This window comes from Prionailurus viverrinus, chromosome B2 (assembly GCF_022837055.1).
Source record: "Prionailurus viverrinus isolate Anna chromosome B2, UM_Priviv_1.0, whole genome shotgun sequence".
Classification (NCBI taxonomy): domain Eukaryota; kingdom Metazoa; phylum Chordata; class Mammalia; order Carnivora; family Felidae; genus Prionailurus; species Prionailurus viverrinus.
The window spans coordinates 84,317,799-84,338,982 of record NC_062565.1 but is presented as its reverse complement, the minus strand read 5'-3'; positions in this window follow the sequence as shown (position 1 = coordinate 84,338,982).

The following is a 21,184-nucleotide window of genomic DNA, read 5'->3' as shown; positions in this document are numbered from 1 at the left end:
CTGTCCCCCCACCCCCACTCAGAACAGTTTAAGTCATTATAACATTAAGTTAAAGACACACTGGGCAATGTTTTTATAAGGCATTGTGGGCTTTTGACAGGACAAGGATAGTGATATTTCGTTTAGCCAGGATCACCATATCCTTAGCTGTGAATGAAAGAATGCTTCTTCAGGGTACAAGGTAGGTGTCCCAGTCTGCCTGTGGTGGGGAGGGTTTAAAATTGCGCAGCTGAAGGAGGAAGCTTTAGTGTCTTTATTGGGAGCTATTCCAGGAAGTTGTGCAGCTGAGAGTGAGAATATATTAGTGGGCTTCTCATCACAGGGAGGTAGTGTAAAAATGAGAGATTTGAGAGTGGAATGGGGGGTGGGGGTGGGGTTGGAGCCTGCCACAGCTGCAGGGAATTGCAGACTTCTTTTTGGTTAATGAGAGGGATCTAGAGGAAGCATCTGGTGGCAGGGAGGAGGCTATGTTTTATTATAGACAAGAATAGAAGATAAAAGAATATAGTAGATGGAATACATGCACTTTCATAAAGCATTTGATACAGTGACTGGTGAAATTGCATTTTAAAATACTTCTAGTACATATACTTACTCAAACAGATGAAAACCCCATGAGAACTACACATAAAAGTAAGGGCATCATAGCGAGGCATGGCTGGTGTGGCTAGGAGGGCTCTGAGCCTGCTCCAAAGAGTCTGACAGTGAATGGTGGGAGCTTGCCTGGTTCATCACCTGCTCCAGTGACTAGAAGGAGGACTGGAGGGGGTTTGCAGGTAATTCATTGATGATGCTGAGGAGAGACATCGTATGTACACCTATAAGTTCTATAATAGGACTTAAGGAATCAAGGGATGGCATATCATATATAGATATAGAGATATAGAGACAGTATCTATAGATACTATATAAAGTCTCTCTCTCTCTCTCTCTATCTCTATCTCTATCTCTATCATCTCTATCTCTATCTATCTATCCATCTATCAGAGTCCAGAAGGTCATGGAAAGTAGGATTTGTGCTCTTTATTTAAAAAAAAATTTAATGTTTTATTTATTTTTGAGGAAAAGAAAGAGCATGAGTAGGGGAGGGGCAGAGATGGAGACACAGAATCTGAAGCAGGTTCCAGACTTTGAGCTGTCAGCACAGAGCCCCAAGCGAGGCTCAAACTCAGAACCGCGATGTCATGATCTGAGCCGAAGTCGGATGCTCAGCCACTGAATCACCCAGGCGCCCTACTTCCACGGTCCCCAGTTCACTTTTTGGATTCCGCACTCATTCGTTTAGCCCAAAGTGTCAAAATCCATCCTGAATAAACATTTATTTTTGTTCATCTATCTTCACAAAAATAGCAAGAGCCAACAATAGTAACTGGAAACTGCTACTGTAGTATGAAAAACAAAATAAACTGAAATAAATAAAAAGTAAATATAGTAAATATGAAAATAAAAGCCACAGAAATGTAAATTTATATATAAAATGCAATAAAAAGTCATCATTACATTACAGAGTAAAAGTTATGTGTTATATTTTTAAACTGTTAATGTGAAAATTATATTCTATACTTAGTAACTAGAATATCTTCTACTTAATAAAGGAAAAGATACAAAAGCTGAATTTAAGTGAACAGAAATTATAGTTTTGTTACAGTACCAATCATTTAAAATGCAAAATAATTGTAACCTTGAATAACTGCAGAGTATTTTTCTCACTAAGAGGAAGTCAGTATATGCTAATGAATGAGATAGGGTGTGATAAGATATTTCAATAGCTTGACAAAGCTAGGACAAAGGCCATATGGGAAAATCAATGTATATCTCAGTTTTCTAAATCTTGTTATGTTTAAAAGTGATTTTAAAAATTATTTGTCTTCTAAAAAGACACATGTCCCTTTAATTGAAAGCAGTGTGCATCTGAGCACAATTTGTGACTTTAATCTGATTGCTAATAAGAAAAAAGTTGACGTAAATATAAGGCAAGTAATTGATGACAGAGAAAAGGAGTAAATCTAACACAAATTTTCTTCTCCTTTAGCCCTGGAAAAGAAAAGATGCAGAAGTTATCAAGCTGCATGGAAAATGTTAGAAAGGCAGAGTAAGGCTTTATCTCTAATTTACAGAAAGCTGTCATGGATGAGACTCGCACTCAACCGAAAGAGCAAAGCAATTGATGGATATTGGCCTAAAGCCCTGGAGCAGTGCATGCACTTTGAAAACATTTTAACTTTAATTTAAAATATTCAATATGGTTGAAACTGCCATCTATTCAAAACGGAGTGTAAACTACTACTAGAAGGATCAGTCATCATTAACAATTAAAGACCAAAGTCAAAATATAATGACATTGTATGTAAGTATTACTTTTGGCATAAAAAAGATACATCTTTTCCAAGACTAAGAACTCTATTTTCATAGTTATGCTTACCTTTTAAAGCAAATAGTGGCTATTATTTTCCTACAACCATTCCAGAAAAAAAAAATATTATCTATTAAGTATGTCTTTAGGAAAGCTTGATGTCCCAAATATTAGAGCATGCCCAGTGAACCACTGCTGTCAATATACTCTCACTTACTAAGTTCAGTATTGACTTTACAATGCTAAACCTATAAATTGTGCCTAGATGCAGAGGGTTTGAATTTTAACCATAGAGTAGAATTTGTGGTTAAAGTTATAATTAGCCTTAAAAATATTATGTATTCTTTTATCTTTTAAAAAATTCTATCTCTTCTACTTCATTCATTCTTTATTATTAACATTTATTATTATACTCATTATTATCATGACTTTATTCTATCCTTATTTTGTTCTTTTATTGCTTTTATCCTCGATGGAGACGAAGCAAAGTGAACAAGTTAACAGTTGAAGGTGGGTGAAGCGGGACTCGGCACTGATTGAGGGCCTGGCCTCCTGCTCATAGTTTTGCATATACTTGGATTCTTCCATTCCACCCTCTTTCCTCCTCTATCCAGAAAACTTCCCTGAGTCAGGAATCACACACCAAAAGGGGCTCTCTAATGCTTTTTCCAGGCAATGATAAAGTCACATTATTACATTCACTTTTGGTTTCCAATGTATTCTTTAATAGGTCGTATGAGGATTCATGATTTTGAGAGAACATGGTAGGAGGAGAGAGGTGTTTGATATAGAAAGAGCTAAGGTCTTATTTGTGGCCGTTGTTTAGCCTGATACTCTTCCTCAAGCTGGCAGGAGTCAGGTTATACCATGAATGGTTGTTCTCAATAATACTCCTCTGCCCTGAAGAAGCCCAATCTGTGTAGACTTCCTGACATATTTATCTCTCCTCTTCTGGAGCATTCCATATCCCTTTTACAAAGGCTAAAGTATTTACATTATAAAAGGAAAGTTTAAAAAAATTAATGTTTATTCATTTTTGAGAGAGAGAGAGAGAGAGAGAGAAAGCATGAGTTGGGGAGGAGCAGAGAGTAGGGTAACACAGATTATGAAGCAGGCTCCAGGCTCTGAGCTGTCACCCCCAACACAGGGGTTGAACTCATGAACCGTGAGATCATGACCTAAGCCAAAGCTGGGCGCTTAATCGACTGAGCCATCCAGATGCCTCTTAAAAGGAAAATTTTAAACTAATTTCAAAGGAATGTATTAAATGTATTCAAACTACATTTAAAAGGAATGTATTGATTATCAATTCAATTTTGCCACGGAATAATATACTTTGCAGAATTAAAAGTACATAAATATGGCATATATTCATATAATAAAGATTTATGTAAACTTTACTGTTTAAAAATGATGAGGGGCGCCTGGGTGGCACAGTCGGTTAGGCGTCCGACTTCAGCCAGGTCACGATCTCGCGGTCGGGGAGTTCGAGCCCCGCGTCTGGCTCTGGGCTGATGGCTCAGAGCCTGGAGCCTGTTTCCCATTCTGTGTCTCCCTCTCTCTCTGCCCCTCCCCTGTTCATGCTCTGTCTCTCTCTGTCCCAAAAATAAAAAAATAAAACGTTGAAAAAAAAAATTTTTAAATGATGTTATTGATGGGTATTGATAGGTAAATCACTATCAATGATACATTAACTGGAAGTGGGAGTATGTGGAAAGAGCAAAGCAAAATGAATTATATTTTCTACTCAGAAACTGGGAATCATATAGCATAATCCACAATTGAACTGCCTTTCGCAATAAAACACTAAATTATTGGAAAGTGAATATATTTAATATTAGATTATGTCAATTAGTAAATAACAATATTGCTGACATAAAATTTAAGTAGAGAATGTCAATCTCAGAGATAAATTCAATTTTCCATTACTACTTCATTCTTGAACATTTATATATGTGTATATATGTATATATAAAAGAATTTCACACCCTTATTTTCTAGTCATGTAAGACATTTGAATCACAATTGTTAATTGCTTTGGCAATAACTTTTATGATGCTCACAATGTCAAATTGTTTGGAAACACACTCATTGCAAGATAAAAGAATCCAGTAGAATCAGAAGACAAAGTTGTCTGGGATCTGAAAGACTCAGCGATTTATCCATTAATTCAATAAATACTTACTGATATCTATCATATACTCAACAAATGTGCAAAGTGCTAGAAATTCAAAGATTAGAGATAATCCTTGCAGTTAGTAGTCTAGCCAGATGTGGCAGTTTTTAGCCATCCTAGTTTACTGGGGATTAAAAAAAGGCAGTTTCAGTGTTCTTTGACAGATTAAGGCCCTGGTTGGGCATTATTTTTTGTCTTTGCATTTCACTCTTGATCCCTCCCTCATTTATATCCTCTAGACTTAAACACTCTACTATCCTAACATTTTGCTTTTGATTTATCTTGAGCTTGAGTCTGAAAAGAAACCTTTTTTTTTTAAACTAACTATGGATCCTCCCAACCAATGGATCCAGTTCTTCTTCTGGCTGTACTGTTTCATAGTTCAGCCATCTTGAGCAAATATTCCTTTTTGTTTGCCAGGTCTCAGCCCAGAGTTCCTCCTTCTAGATACTGTACTTCTCCCGGGCACTCTTCCCTCAGATCCCTGAGCAGGATCTGGAGGTTAAACAAGAGAAACAAATAGGGAAACCATGCAATGAGGGATATTATTTCGTAGAAGTCTATAAAGTAAATTTATGGCACAGAGATAAGAACGACATCAATTTTTTTTTTAAACTAGGTTACCAGTTTATTATTACAAAATGCAGCTTAGGAACAGCCAGATGGAAGAGAGGCACAGGGTGAGGGGTGGTAGAAGAGGCGGGGAGGAAGAAGGGTGGGGGAAGAGGGGTGGAGGTTCTGCGTACCTCCACTTGTCCGCCAATCAGGAAGTTCCATCATTTTGTTTTAAATGTGTAAACTAAGATAATTTGCTACAATTTTGAAAGTGTTTTCTATGTCTTCTAACATAGTTTTCCATTATCCATTTACTAAGGAAATATTCATTTACTTAGTATAGCTCTGGGTATGAAGTAGTAAAGAAGGCTTTACTGTCATAGAGATCATAGTTTAGTTAGCAATGACTAAGAATCACCCTTAGGAGTAAGAATCACAAGGGTGTCATGTACTATAAAGGAGAGGGCTAAGATCATTAGCACTCACAGTAGGTAGACCTTAGCTAGCCAGTTTTCTGGGAAGAAGTGAGGATTAAACAGTGATTTCACATAATATGATAATTTCTTGAGCACCATAATCCATTTCTGTAAGTTTACCTATAATTCATTGGAGAGAAAGTGATCAACATGATATCCATTTTAATTCTCTTTTGGGATACAACACTATATTATTAAAAAGTAAATACATTTAATGTTTGATTGCATTGATTAATATACACCTATCTTGATGATTATCTTCTATTACCACAAATGCTACAGCAAAAAAAAAAAAAAAAAAAAAAAAAAAAAGAACCAAAATGTTAATGGACAGAATTACATTCAGCTCTTTCTATAACATGTTCCCCAAACTACTGACATGGTAAAGAATTTGACATTACACCTGGAGAAATCCACAGATATTTTGTTTTATACACATATACTTAGGAATAAGTAGATAAATAAATTTATTTTCTTTTTTTCAAATTTTTATTTAAATTCCAGTCAGTTAACATATACTGCAATATTGGTTTGGGGAATATAATTTAGTGATTCATCACTTACCATAATACCCAGTGCTCATTACAAGTGCCCTCCTTAATCCCCATCACCCATCTAGCCCATGCCATGTCTACCTCCCCTCCAGCAACTCTCAGTTTGCTCTCTAGAGTTAAGAGCCTCTTATGGTTTGCTTTCCTCTCAACCCACCCCCCCCACCCCACTTCATTCAGGTGCCCAAGATGCTGTATACATAATGTATTTTTACAACAAAGTGCTGAATTCCTCAAGTCCCTCCTTTTCCATAAACCAGCAATCTGCAATTTGAATAAACAAATCTTCAATTACTTTTATCTATTGTATATCACATTCTCTTTCTGTATCAGAGTTTTTCCTTGGGCGTGGTTCAGTCTACACCATTGGAGGATTTCTGGTCTACTGTGTTTTTACTTATTTCCCCTTAAAATTTCCCACAGAAGCCCTAATATAGTATCTGTTCTATAGTCAGAATTTAACAAATTTTGGGTAGATTAAATGCAGCTTAATGGAAGTGAAATATCTATAAAATACATCATATGAATTGTTTTTAAATTTTTTAACATTTATTTAATATTGAGAAACAGAGAGAGACATAGCATGAGCATGTGAAGGGCAGAGAAAAAGGGAGACACAGAATCCGAGGCAGGCTCCAGGTTCTGAGCTGTCAGCACAGAGACCAACATGGGGCTTGAACTCACAAACCACAAGATCATGACCTGAGCCGAAGTCAGACAGTTAACTGATTGAGCCACCCAGGTGCCCCTGAATAGTTTTGAAGTAACTTATGTCAAAAAGAAACCATGTCTGAATGCTGAACAGAAGGTCCACAATTGTATAAACATCCTAACCATGATTATAATTATTTTTCTACAGAACACAGAGATGTGAAAAATTGAAATCACTAAATTATTTATTTCAGTTGCTTTTTTTCAACCAATCTTTTTATTAGAGTTGGTAACTAATTGTCTGATTTGAGAATTTCTTTTCTCCAACTAATTTCTGTTATGAAGAGAACAACATCCGTGGAATGATTAAATACTGGAGAAACAAAAGACGTAGGCAGCCCAGAGATGACAAGTCCTGAATCATCAAGGTTCTCTTGCTAATTGCAGCCCAATTACAATAGATTGGGATGTTACTGTCTCAGAACAAGGAGGGTAAAAAACCAAAGATTTCAATATTAAACAGACATAGAGAACCAACAGTCCACAGGGAAAATTCATATAAATACAGTTCTTTCCCCTGTGGAAAATATTTTGGTAACTAGCATTAGTTTACAGACAGTAGCTTTCCTAGAAGAAATAGGGATTCAAAAAATGCCCCAGACTAAGAAGGACACTAAATGTGATGAAGAGGTCATTGAGCAGAGTTCAAAGGGAGTCCGCAGCTGTTTTGTGCCGGTTGTCCTGGGGTGTTCTTTGATGTCTATATAACTGTTTAGGTTGAAATCAGAACCCTGTGGAGAAAGAACCAGAAAGAACCACTCCCATTTCTCCCACCTACTTTTACCAGTCTTACCCGGAAGTTGAGAATGGGGTAAACACCGGGCATATTGGCTATTTAAGCATTTAGAGTTACGGGAACACTCTTACTTTAGAGGAGAAGTATGGTAAGTAATTAAATAGAAAGTGTACACAAGTTAATTTTTTTTTTTGGTTTAAATCCCTCCCTGATAGTATAATATTTCATGAGTGAAAACCTCAGACTTCCAGTGATAAATCTGGTCCCTCTTTTAAGGTGCATATGTAGTATCTCATTACTTAACAAATGAGCTAATCTTTGTATATCTTTTGACATCTTCCTAAAAATTATGAGGTTCATGTTGAACTAGATAAATATATCAGCCACCACTAATGCTGAATGTTATGATGTCATTATGCTTTGTCTCGCTAATGTTTTGTATATACAGTTATAGAACTTGGCAATTATTTCATTTAGACATATTTCTTCTGGTAATGGTCCCTAAAATAGAAAAGGTTTAATTGAGAGAGGAGAAGAGTGCCTACATGGGTTCGGGTTTAAGGTTCAATTAAAAATCCACCCCCCCTTTTTTTTACCAAGCCGTTGAGTGCACATTTCCTACATCGTTCACTATGGCAACAGCGCCAGTGGGTTCACTTAGACCAAAATGACACAAATCTGGTATCCACTGGCACATTTTCATAGCCAAAGTGAAACTGAAAGTAATTATTGAATAACTGAAGCAAGAAACCCCTATCCCATAATCCCTTTCACTGTTAGGCTAATAGGTTTCTGTCTGAAACATCCCAATTAATTACAGCACTTCGCGTTTCAGTCCGACTGTGGAGACTTGCCAATTCAGTGACATTAGTCCGTCCTCTGTGCATGCAAGTGTCCCCATAGCAAAAAAAAAAAAAAAAAAAAAAAAAAAAAAGTGCCTTCTAAGGAGTAACTATCTCAGGTACCTTAGAACACGAGGGAGACAATCCAAACAACAGCCTTCCAAAGTGGGTCTGTTTTATTTCTGTTTAAAAGCCAGAGAGACTCAGCACTAAGGAACCAACCTGTTTCCTCAACTGGGATATTTCACTTAATCTCTGTGACATGAAAGGAGCATAGTATTTAGAAAGTGTCTGATTAATGGGAGCAGTGAAGACCTCCGATATAGACCATATATGAAAAAGCTGACCCAAGGGACCATGCTTGTATTTTACTCTGTAACTCACTGTGTCTGCATTTATGCTCGATGAGCAAGGTCTGGAGTCTGGCTGACTAGATAGATAACACACGGACCCACAGACAAGACAAAAGCAATATTTGCTTTTTGATTGAAGACCCTGAAGATAAGGAAATACACATTTTAAATGTGGCTTTAAAAAAAAAATCTTTATTGCAATTCAAGCATACTTCATCTCCTAATTGTGAATTATCAATATCCATTTTATAACACAATTTCTGGACAGACTTTTGTTTCTAGAATAATAGTAAAAGGAAAGCTTACGTCATTTCAGCTGAATTCTTGTCTTTTTCTGTTTTCCTCAGAAAGCAAGCAAGAAATTATAAGGTTAAACATTCATGTTTCTTAAAAGCTTTTGATGCATCCATTTCCTCTCAAGGTTTTATTTTGAGAAGTTATTTTAGGGATAGGAAAATTAATTACAATTATAGCAATTACAAAATGGAAGGGAGAAAGAAACTGTGTTAATATATCATATATAAAGCATGGGGCCTGGTTTGTGTAAGATTTTCATAAAATATGCCTGCATTACTGATCACACCAAGCAGAAGTAGCTCTAGAGTGGCCAGCAGAGGGGACCTAGGGATCAAAGGCATATTCCATTGCTGTGAGGTCCACCATGGGTGGTGCCTGCTGCAATGCTGCTTTTGTTCTTGGTTTTGAGGGGAGCCTCGGCACAGAGTTGGCCCTGGAGAAGGTTTTGTGGTGAGACAACATACTGAACACTCCGGCCCGCGTGTTCAGTATCTCCAGTGGGAGCTAGCCGGATGGCCATGCCTGTGGCATTCTCTTGTCCTGTCTACGTAATCTGTCCCCGCAGGGACAGAAGGTGAGGACACAGAGGAGGAGTTTCCAGGGAAGTAAGAGGCGCCTGAAAGAGCCAAGGGGCACAGCAGCACTGCGGTCAGGCATGACAATTTCCCCAGCTGTCAATTTGGACCCCAGATGCTAGCTTTAAAGGAGAAAGAGAAGCCTTAGCAAGTTGTATGCCTTCCCCAAGCGAATTTATTTCAGAATGACAAGACTCTTGCTTACAAAAACAGACAAATGAAAGCTTATGCTTGTTATTTACATCTAATAAAGAGAAAAATTAGCAAAATCATGCACTACTCTTACACTGTTTTGTGGTAATTTCAATCCTTTCATACGCTCATGCATGGGTTTCTCCAAGTGTCATACAAATATTTGTTTGTATATCAATCATTGGCACTTATTTTTTAAATGATGTATTGTAGCAACGGTTTCACTTCAGTTTTTAATTCCGTTCAAAGGCAGCATCTTTTTTTTTTTTTGCTTCCATGTGTGTTTCTTTAAAACGTCCAAAACATAAAACAGAATTTCTCCAGATGGATGAAAATTAAAATATAACATTTTAGTGCAAAAGAAATCACCACCCCATCCCCAATTACTTAGGGCATATTTGGTGATGAGTTAAAGAACCCACCGTTCTGCGAGGCTGGGAAACCTATCTGCTTAAAAACCTATTTGAATCTTCACTCTTAACCATCTCTACTTTTGAGCCTCTGAAAGTATGGGCCACAGTACTTGCTACGATTTAATACAGTGGTATCACTGTTTCTCTCTGGTAGTTTGGATATACAGACTGTACCTTGATCTCTGGGACACTCATTCAGTAGAACTTCATTCAACAAATATTTATTGAGTGCCTCCTATGTGCTCAGCATTTTATGCTCCAGTCAGACTAAACTACTTGCCATTCCTTCCACACGTCACCCTTTCTAGTCTTCATTCCTTTGATCACACCAACCCATCTGCCCAGATTGCTTCTCCCCAATCATTTCGCCACATAAACCTCTGTTTACATCTTGCCCATTCTTTTTTATTTTTTTATTTATTAATTTTTTTTAATGTTTATTTATTTTGGAGAGAGACAGAGTGTGACAGGGTACGGGCAGAGAGAGAGGGAGACAGAATCCGAAGCAGGCTCCAGGCTCCGAGCTGTCAGCACAGAGCCCGATGCAGGCCTCGAAACCACAAACCGCAAGATCATGACCTGAGCCGAAGTCAGAGGTTCAACCGACTGAACCACCCAGGGGCCCCACATCTTGCCCATTCTTTAAGGTAGGACTCAACTGCCTCCTCCTTTTGAAACTACTTCTTATTCTTTTCAGTGGGAGGTGATTTCACCCAATTTCATGCTCCATAGGACCTTATCTGTACCCGGTTACATAGTTTGTGGGTTCCAGTACAAAATGAAAATGAAATGCCCCTTGTTCAAAACTTAGTAAGAATTTCTAGACAGTGACAGCAGAACATTAAACCAAGCGTGGGCCCTTCTAAGCGCAGGGCCCTGTAAGACTGCACAGGTCACACACCCATGAAGCCAACCCTGTCTGTACCTCCCCAGTGAACTAATTGCTATCAATTTTGTTAATGCATGAGCTATTTTTACACGCAGATTGACTTTTCTTTTTGAATATACTCCTTGAGAACTGTGTCTGCATATATTTCCACAGTAACGAACACAGAGAGAGACTTACAACCTATCAGATCTTCTAATTCTTGCTACTAAAATGCAGTTCGTGGACTGACATCACCTGGGAGCTTGTTAGAAATGCAGAATCTCAGACCCCCACCCAGACCAACAGAATCAAATCCACATTTTACAAGATCTCCATGTCATCTGTATGCATAGTCAAGTTTGAGAAGCACTGTTGAATGAGTAAAAGAGTAGCTCTCTGGAACAGAAGGCCATTCTTCCCACATGAGGTGGGGAGAATTATCTGTGAAGGGTATTACTTATTCCTTCGTACTCTAACAGAAACGAGATTTCTGCTTTTCTCAACAAGGCGGAAATCCCTCTTTTCAACCCTCCCAATTCCTCTTCTCTTTGAGAAGGAGTAACTTTTCTCATTGGTAGTATATGGTACAGCCTAGTAGCTCCTGAAGTGTTGCCCTGTAACACATAGGTGTGGAGACACAGGTCTGGATATTCCAATCTCTCTCTCTCTCTCTCTCTCTGTCTCATCTATCTCTTTTTCCTGTGTTTTCTAGTATTCTGATTTACCAAGGGCTCATAGTATTACATGGACAAACCAAACAGGCTTACGGATTGATGTTACTAAGATTTCCCCAACACTCAAAAAGTGTCATGTCTGCTATAACCATGTGCAGCCTGTGATTCTCTCTGATTCCTATCTGAACTTTCCACAGGAAGACTCTCTCAGAGCAGCCAACATAGCAGTTGTGTGGTAAGATGGAATATTTTGGAAATTCTCTAGAAATTCCAGGTCTCTGTTTCAGGAGATCCTAGAATATACTTTCTTGAAAGGGTCACAAGTTGATTTGTGCAATCATGTAGAGCACTCTCATGATGGCGGCTCTGTGACCCGGGCTTTAAAGAAAAAAATAAAAATAAAAAATAAATAAATAAATAAATAAATAAGAAATGTAGGATAAAACAATTAATCTAACCACATTAAAACTATACTAGAGGATCTAAATTCCTCAATTTAGGGGAGGGGATTCTATTAAATAAGTAGTTGTTTCAAAGATGTCAAAAAGGAAACAAGATTTTGTTCAAAGTATATGCTGACATTTTCTTTCTGCTACTACTTGCTTCTTTGCTCCCAAAATAGTTTATTTTCCCAGGATTAGATCTTAGGTCTCTGAATTCTCAGATACATAATCAAAGTTTAGAAGCTCAATGCACATGAACTTTAAGAATATTCACAAGACCTTTATAAAATTTCAGCTCCAAAAGTGAGTGTATGTAACAGCATCTTTGTGCATCAAACTTCTAGTGGGAACTTTCAGCAAATTTTTACCTGGATAGCCTTGAAATTTTTCAGCCTTCATTTCATTTGTTCTTGTTCACAGAAGTGAAGTTTCTTTGTAATTATTTTTCAGAACCTGTTCATACTTTAAAGGTAGCAATTGCAGATTATGCAATAGTGAGTTCTACTCAAATTCCAAAATGTTAAATAAAATCACATAGTGGCAGACTGACATGGTGGGTAGAGTTTGCCCAAAAGAGAGAACTTTATTCAAGTCCTTCATGGTGATCGTAGTGACGGGTAGATTTCAGGTGAAACTGAAAGAAGCCAAATTTTCCGAGGCTACTTCCTTTTTGCTAATTGGCGGCATACAGAGATGGCTACAGTTTTCTGATAGAAATTTTGATTCCACTGTATTGTCACTGATCCTGTTTCTACTCCTATATATTGTTATTTCTGTGAAGTACAGTTTTTTTTTTGTTTCTAATTTTTTTTTAATGTTTGTTTATTTTTGAGAGAGAGACACACAGAATGAGCAGGGGAGGAGCAGAGAGAGAGAGACACAGAACCCGAAGCAGGCTCCAGGCCCTGAGCTGTCAGCACAGAGCCCGATGGGGGCTCAAACCCACAAACTGTGAGATCATGACCTGAACCATAGTTGAATGTTTAACCGACAGAGCTACCCAGGCGCCCCTAAAGTACACTGTTGTAAGATTAGCAACTTAAAACAATACCCATTTGCTATCTCACATTTCCTGTGGTCTATGTGCCTATGCCACCAGCTGTCTCATGAGGTTGCAATCAACCTACAATCTGGAGTCTACTCTCACTCCCATGGAGCCCCACTCCCCACACAGGACAGCTTCATGATGAGAAATCCAAGAGAGAGTAAAAGATCTTTAAGAGAAAGCCACTATCTCATTAAAACCTAACTGCAGAAGTGACATCATATCTCTTCTTCGGGTTTCTTTGCTTAAACATGAGACACTAGGGGCGCCTGGGTGGCGCAGTCGGTTAAGCGTCCGACTTCAGCCAGGTCACGATCTCGCGGTCCGTGAGTTCGAGCCCCGCGTCGGGCTCTGGGCTGATGGCTCAGAGCCTGGAGCCTGTTTCTGATTCTGTGTCTCCCTCTCTCTCTGCCCCTCCCCCGTTCATGCTCTGTCTCTCTCTGTCTCAAAAATAAATAAATGTTAAAAAAAAAAAAAAATTTTAAAAACATGAGACACTAAACCAAGGCCACGCTCAGGGGGAGGGGATTATACAAAAGCATGGATCCCAGGCGTGGAATCACTGGGGCATTTTAGGGACCCGCCTATTACTCCGACCATTTAAGAGGAAATAAGAGCTTTCTGACATTCTTTAAGGCATTTTTATTTGATCAGCCTAAAGAAATTTATGTGAAACTCCCCCTTCCCATCCTAGAAATATGACATATTCCATTTGGCTCACTTTTGTTTCATGAATGAAACACACTTCACTTTGGGAGGAATAGGAAACCATTAAAAATGTATTAATCAGAATTCTTTCATTTGCAAGTAACCAGAACCCAATTCAGATCAATAGAAATAAAAAATTTGATTGCCTGCCTAAAAAATACAGAAATGTATTTGGCTTTAGTTATGGCAGAATACAGGAATTCAGCCAATTTTATCAGGTCTCTCTTTCCTGCTCTCGCTCTCTCTCTTTCTCTCTTTCTGACTTTTTCTTGTTTTGAACTCTCTCCCAAACAGACATTGTTGATGCAGAGAAACCTGACATTTCCAGACTCATGTCATTTTTACAGTCAGAATTTGTTTTAGAAAGCAAGTTTTTTCCCCAAAATTCCAACTGACATCTTAGAATTGAGTGTCTATCATCCTAGTTGAAGTTACATTCTCCCTTTGGCCAGGAAGGGGCATATGTAACATACGTGAAGCACCAGACCTGGAGAGCATGTCTGTACTTCAGGTTAGGAAGCAGGGTCAGTCTTACTCAGATAACATGTCCTGAATGTGAAGAAGGACAGAATCCCTTAAAAAAAAAAAAAAATGGTACTACAAGCTGGAACAGATGCTGGTCCAGCTACAACGTGCATACGTCTACTATACATATTTGTCTACAGTAAATATTTATTCGATGCCTATACTGTGCCAGGCATGATGTTGATATTAGGCGCAATGCTACTACTAACTAGTATAATTTCCTTTAGTTCATGGATGAAAGGCACAAGAGAACTGGGTAAATGGTGAGAGAGTACACCCATAGTCCAGAGAGGCAAAATCAGTCTAAGTGACTGTTTTGCATCATAGAAATTTCTATAACTATGTATGATTTTAAACAATCACTTGTATTAACATAATTGACTTATAATAAAGAGAAAATATTTTTGAAGCAGTATCTTAAGGTAAAAATTAGAATCCTATATTATAAATCCTACATCACAAATTATTTTCCCCTCTTCTGCCTCTTTGCTATAGAGTCATGGAAAGAGCACAGGGACTGCTCTGCCAGTGTCACACCTGTCTTGATTTGAGCTCTTTTTGAGAGCTTGGAGTCCTCCACAGGAACCCTATTGAGACCAGGTTGGGCTTACAATGATCAAACATTATAGTGATTATTTTTACTCATGAATATAGTCCTTACGTAACTCTTATACAATTCCTTTTTTTAATTTTTATTTTTTTAATGTTTATTTTTGAGAGAGAGAGAGCGCACACACGCGAGTGGGGGAGGGGCAGAGACAGAGAGAGAGGGAGACACAGAATCTGAAGCAGGCTCCAGGCTCTGAGTTGTCAGCACAGAGCCCATCACAGGCTCAAATTCACGAACCACGAGATCATGACCTGAGCTGAAGTTGGACACTCAACCGACTGAGCCACCCAGGCGCCCCTAAATCTTATACATTTCCAGATCCATCTTTGTCAGGGATGTGAATTCAAGTGATAGAATAGAGTGAACCTTTATAGAATATGTTTTAGGGCAGTCACATTACCCACGTTTGGAGTTTTCTTAAACTTTGTTAGAGGATAAAGCTCTAAAGGAACACTGTAAGGATACTAAAAATTACCAAAATCAAGATGTTGTTTTTCTGGTTGTAACCAAAAAAAAAAAAAAAAAAAAAAATCAAACTGGGGAAGAACTCAGGGTCCATGTAGGCCTGCAGTTGTCTGGGGGACAGACATATGTTCATTTTTGTTTAAGATTATGAACTGTTAGATGACTGCAGCCGTTGTAAATGATTTCTAGAATGAGACACACTCCTGCTTAGTGCACAAAGACTATCAATTATGCTACCAATTAGAGATATGGTACTATTTTTAGTGGTACAGTTACACAGGAACCACATTATTATTATATAAAATATCATGAAATATAAACTAAGCTTCTCTCACAATGGAGTTCTTATGAAGATATGCCTCATAGAAAATTAGTGAGGGAATGATTATATTTCTTTGCATTCTGTGTGTATGCTTACAAAATAAAATGATTAACAGAGATATACATAATTTAGCTACAGCTTTTTGCTGTGCAGAGGACCTTTGTAATCACATGCTGTATGTAATCCAAATGTCAGTTTCTTATCTTCCTTCAAGGGTAACAATCCTCTAATAAATTTTGGGCAAAGTAGAAAAGTCTTGTCTCCACTTCCCAGCCATGCATTGGCCAGCGGCCTGTGTGCCCCCACCGTCTTCCAGGCACGATGTTCATTTCTATATTATTGTACCTCCAGGTTATAACCTTGAACATTTCATTCTCTAAGGCACCACCAATTCATGAATGTGTGTGACAAACATTATGTGTGGATTTGGGACAGTGGAGGAGGTAGTTGTCACAGAATTAGAGCCCAGGACAATGTTTAAGTAGATGGTAAGAAGTTCCTTTTCATAAATATCCTTTAACATTTCTGCCATGGAATGTTCACACTTACTGTCTCTTACCCTCAGGATGTAGCGTCACTCCCAGATTTCTGACCTTTCCTTTTGCACTTGACCTCTTTCCCACTCTTCCCAAGCATTCTTTCCCCCATACCCCAGATCTCTGTTAACTAATGTGTTCTGCATATAAAATTATCATTTCGTTAAGTCCTAGTTCATGGGGCTGCAGACCCATTAAAGTGTTGCCCTGAAACATAAACAATTAGTTGCACAGATGCATAAAATACACACAGATAGAAAGCAAGTGTGAGTGATACAGAAAGATGCATATACAGACACAACAGATGATAAGATACAGAGAAATATACAGGCATGGACATGATATATATACATTATATATATAGTATAGACATAATACACACACACACACGCACACAGTCAACGTATGAGTAACAGGTGAGAGTAGAAAAGAGTGCTTTTATTTTGGTTACCACTCATTTATTTGAATGAACCTTTTAAGTATAATTTATGGAAGAGTTCATTGTAATTTAGAGATAAAAAATGGAATGTCATAGACACATAAAATATAATGGTTCTAAATAAATGGGGATTAAAAGATCAAAATGATTACTAAATAAACAGGATTCAAGCCAGGGCAGCAATCTGTGCAATTCAGTGGAATACTGCTTACAAGTTGCCAAATGTGCATTTTCACGATAAGCATGATAGAAGGATTTTTGTAACTTAAGCAGCCATTGTCTTGTCCCTACTCCTTTTGATGACTTTGTACTGTCATTTTTATTCTGGCTTTTGAAAACCATCATCATTCTGTGAGTAAAGAAAGGATCCTGTGAGCAAGGGAGGTTTGTTAAATATGTGCAGGAATAGGAATAAAGCTATCCGGTTTCTTGCCCTGGTTTTATTTCTAGGCTGTAAGATCATAGAAAATCCACCTAATCTCTTTGTACTCATGTACTTTCCTATTGTATAAAGTGAGACAACTATATGCTATTTATGATTTCTCACACCTAAAAATGTCTGTAATTCTATGAAAACGTAATTAGTCATATTTCACATTCAGGATCACATACTGATCATAATACTGAACATTTTATACACAGGGTAAGTCCATCAGTGAATAGCTAATGTGTGTGAGACTGGATAACCCTTCCCAGGCAAGTGGTAGATGATAAATCCAGGAAGGAAGTGCCAGTTCTCCTTTGGCAGGATGCTCTTTGATATCTATGTGGATATAGACCAAGCCAACACAGTTCTCCTACCCTGGAAGATCCATCCCTGTGCAAGGTCAGTGGACTTCCTACTGATCCAGGCATCATTTCTATGAAATTTCCTAGTTAGGTTTTAAAAATTGAAACCATACAAAAACAAAAAACAGAACTGAAACTTGTTTAATGAGAACAATATGGCTAAGAAATCATAACCTGCTTTATTACGCTATTTTGTTAGTTATATGCAACTAATTCAGACATCTTTATATGAAATATACAAACGAGTTCAGCTGAGGCTGCTTGTGTGTGGCTCCTTGCTAAGGATTGGTGAAGGAAACTCAGTTCCAGGTCTGAGCCTTCTTTTGTGTGTTTTCTCTTGAGCTTATTTCTTATTTCTTTTTTTTTTAAGCTAATTTCTTATATGTCACAAGTTGTCCTCATGAATCAACTTGTTCCAAGCCGCTGTTCTGTTCCTTCTTTCTTTTCCAGTAATTTTATATTGCAGTGGTTTACTTATATAAGTAGTTACTATATTTCACTATTATCATGATTAGAAATCTGTTATTAATATTAGTAACTAAAATGTATTGAGTGCTCACTCTAAGCACAATTCTAAATGCTTTATGTCGATTAACTTCTGCAGTCCTTGTAGCCCAAGGAGGAAGGAATGCCATCAGTATCCCCATCACACAGTTGAAAAAACTGAGGTGCAGTGGTTAAGTATCTTGCCCAAGGTGACAAGCAGTGATAGCGTCAGAATTTGAACCCAAGGGTGCTGGTTCTGGAGTTTATGCTTTTCACTGCTACCATACCTCTTGCTTTAATTATTTTTACTGTATCTTAGTTCAGATATTACTGTTATTGCAATACTTTGCTCCCTTTGCTGCACATATTGATATGTTCTGCTCTTCTCCCTTCTCTCATATTTTTAACGCTTTTGTGTTCTCTTTGGGACAGACTCCTTGCAACAATCTATTCAAATTCACCAGGGTCCTCCTTGCTTCTCTCTGACTGCTGTCACTGCTGTCTCTGTTTTTCCTCCCTTCACATACCACTCATCCAGCTTTAACACAAGACCACTTCCTACCATCTCTCTGCTGACATTTCTATTCTATGCTCTCAAGGTGGTTGGATCACAGATTTCCTCTACCCAAAACAGCTCATTCCCTGATTTATTTTGATTATATGTGGTTTAATTGAGTATCTTTCCTTTAGAAAAATCCATTCCTTCAATGAAAACATCCTTTGAGGTTTTTGTTGTTCTTGATGTTGTTTTGTTTTATTTTTTAACAATGTTCCCAGGGAGAGCAATACTCTGAAATTCCTTTCCATTTACTTGAAAGAGTCCTTCCCACCTAAAAAAATCTGTATGTCAACAATTGTCAGCTCTTTATGAATAGCAAAAGTATTACTTGAAGGCTAACCCACTTAAGCTTTGATTGGCTAGTTTATTATGTGTGCAAAACTTGGCTAGACCCTAAGGAAATGGTGATCCAAATGTATTTTGATGAAGCTTACAAAGAGACGGGGAATTTTTCTTAATCTTAACAATGGCTACTCCTACCACTACCAAACTGAAGGCTATTGTTTTTGCTTATATCATCAAAGACATTTAAAATATTATGTAACCTGTTTAATGCAAATGTCAGCTAAAACCTGTTTCTTTGGATCTTAATGAAATTGTTTCAAAGCTCTCTGTTACAGTTTATGGAGAAGCAAATATCTTCCTCAAGATTTCTATGGATTTCTGCAGCTCTTTTTTTTTGCTTTTCAAGTGCTCTCTTATTTATATTTAGAGATTGACTAAATGTCTAGATTGTCTTAGCCCATTTTTCAATGCTAACACTAAAGAGGAACTCAGTATACTTCGTCTATAAAGCTTTATTAAGGGTTAGAGGGATAGAAGTGTGTAGCAAGACCCACAACTTAAAATCCCACAGCAGGTGGTTAGGGGAAGGAAGGTAGGGATCAATAGGCAGAGCATAAAGGATACCTAGGGCACTGAAACTACTCTGCTTGATACTATAATTGTGGCTACATATGTTTACACATTTGTCAAAATGCATACAATGTACAAAACCAAGAGTGAACCCTAATGTGAAGTAAAGTCCTTGGGTGATAACAATGTGTCAATGTACATTTTTCAGTTGCAACAAACATTCCAGTCTGGTATGGAATGTTGACAGCTGTAGAGTGTAGGGTGGGAAGTCCCAGCAGGTGCAACCTCTTTTTACTTTCACTGTGAACCTAAAACTGCTCTAAAAAGTAAAGTCAATTAACAAACAAATAAACAAACAAACACCACATTGGAAATACTACTGCTCCTAAAGCTTCATAGTCATTTCCTTGGTTCAGGTTTTATCCTCCTACCACACTGGCCGGCCATTTCCTTTCTCCCTATTCTCTCTACTCTCGCATACACCTGCATGAACATTTCTACTTACATCCAGCGCAGGGAAGCATTACAATTGCCTTTACCACTATGGTTTCTACAGAGTCTCACCTACTACTTCCAAGTGACTTCAAAAAATATTTTCCCCCAAGACAGTTCTCTTCCTAAAGTAAGAATTCTATAGAGGCAGCTGTTTAGGTAATTAAATTCTCAAACTACTCTGTATAAATTGTGACCAAAGTGCAGATTGCTTAAAAGCAGCCTGGCACTCCTACATGGTTGTGAATATTTTAATGCCTAAAATAATGATGATAAACACATTTTGATTCTACCTCTTGTCTTCTCATCTTGCAATATGAAGGTGCATTTCCCAAGCCCTTTCTTTCTCTCACGGTTGTTAGAAAGGGTGAATTACTTGACATCCTGAGAAATTCCCAGCCATGTAATTTTTGAGATTGTCTCTGTTAGAGTCAACGTTAAACATTTCAGAGGTTGATTACTTCCCTTAGTTTGCTTATGCCTCTTAAGGTTCCAAATAGTCAGTGTTCATCTGGGCACTCTGAGCCAAGAATTCCAACACCATAATTTCTATTCAATAGACATATAAAATCAGGAGAGTTATACCATAGTTTGTTTCCAGTTCACCTCTATTATCTTCATATGAGTGATGCTGACTTTTGATCCAAAGTGATATCCAAACAGTGAATAAATTAGCTTTACTATTGATCTACTGCCTTTTTGTCATTGACTTTTCTACTTAGTAAGGACTTATTTAATCCTGAAAATGTAGGTAACATGATTCTCAGTCGAATTGGTATATACAGGAACATATGCATGGTCTGTTTATTTTGGGCAGTTTCAATTCACTTGTCAGACACAGTGGTCAGGAGTACATGAATTTAAAATTAATATACTAATATTACCATTGTCATAATTATCTGTACAGAGTTTAAAAAAAACATTTTTTCAGTTCTGTATATGACTACACTTTGAAGGAAAGAAATTATCATAAGTTTAAAGCAAAGTTTAAACCATTATTCTTCTGTTGCTACTTGGTAATTAAATGTACTTAATTATAATTCACCTTTAATCACAGTTATTATGAAAGAGTACTTCATTATTCCATATTATGGCAGATTTGGATATAAAAAACATATTCAAAGAGTTGAAATATTAT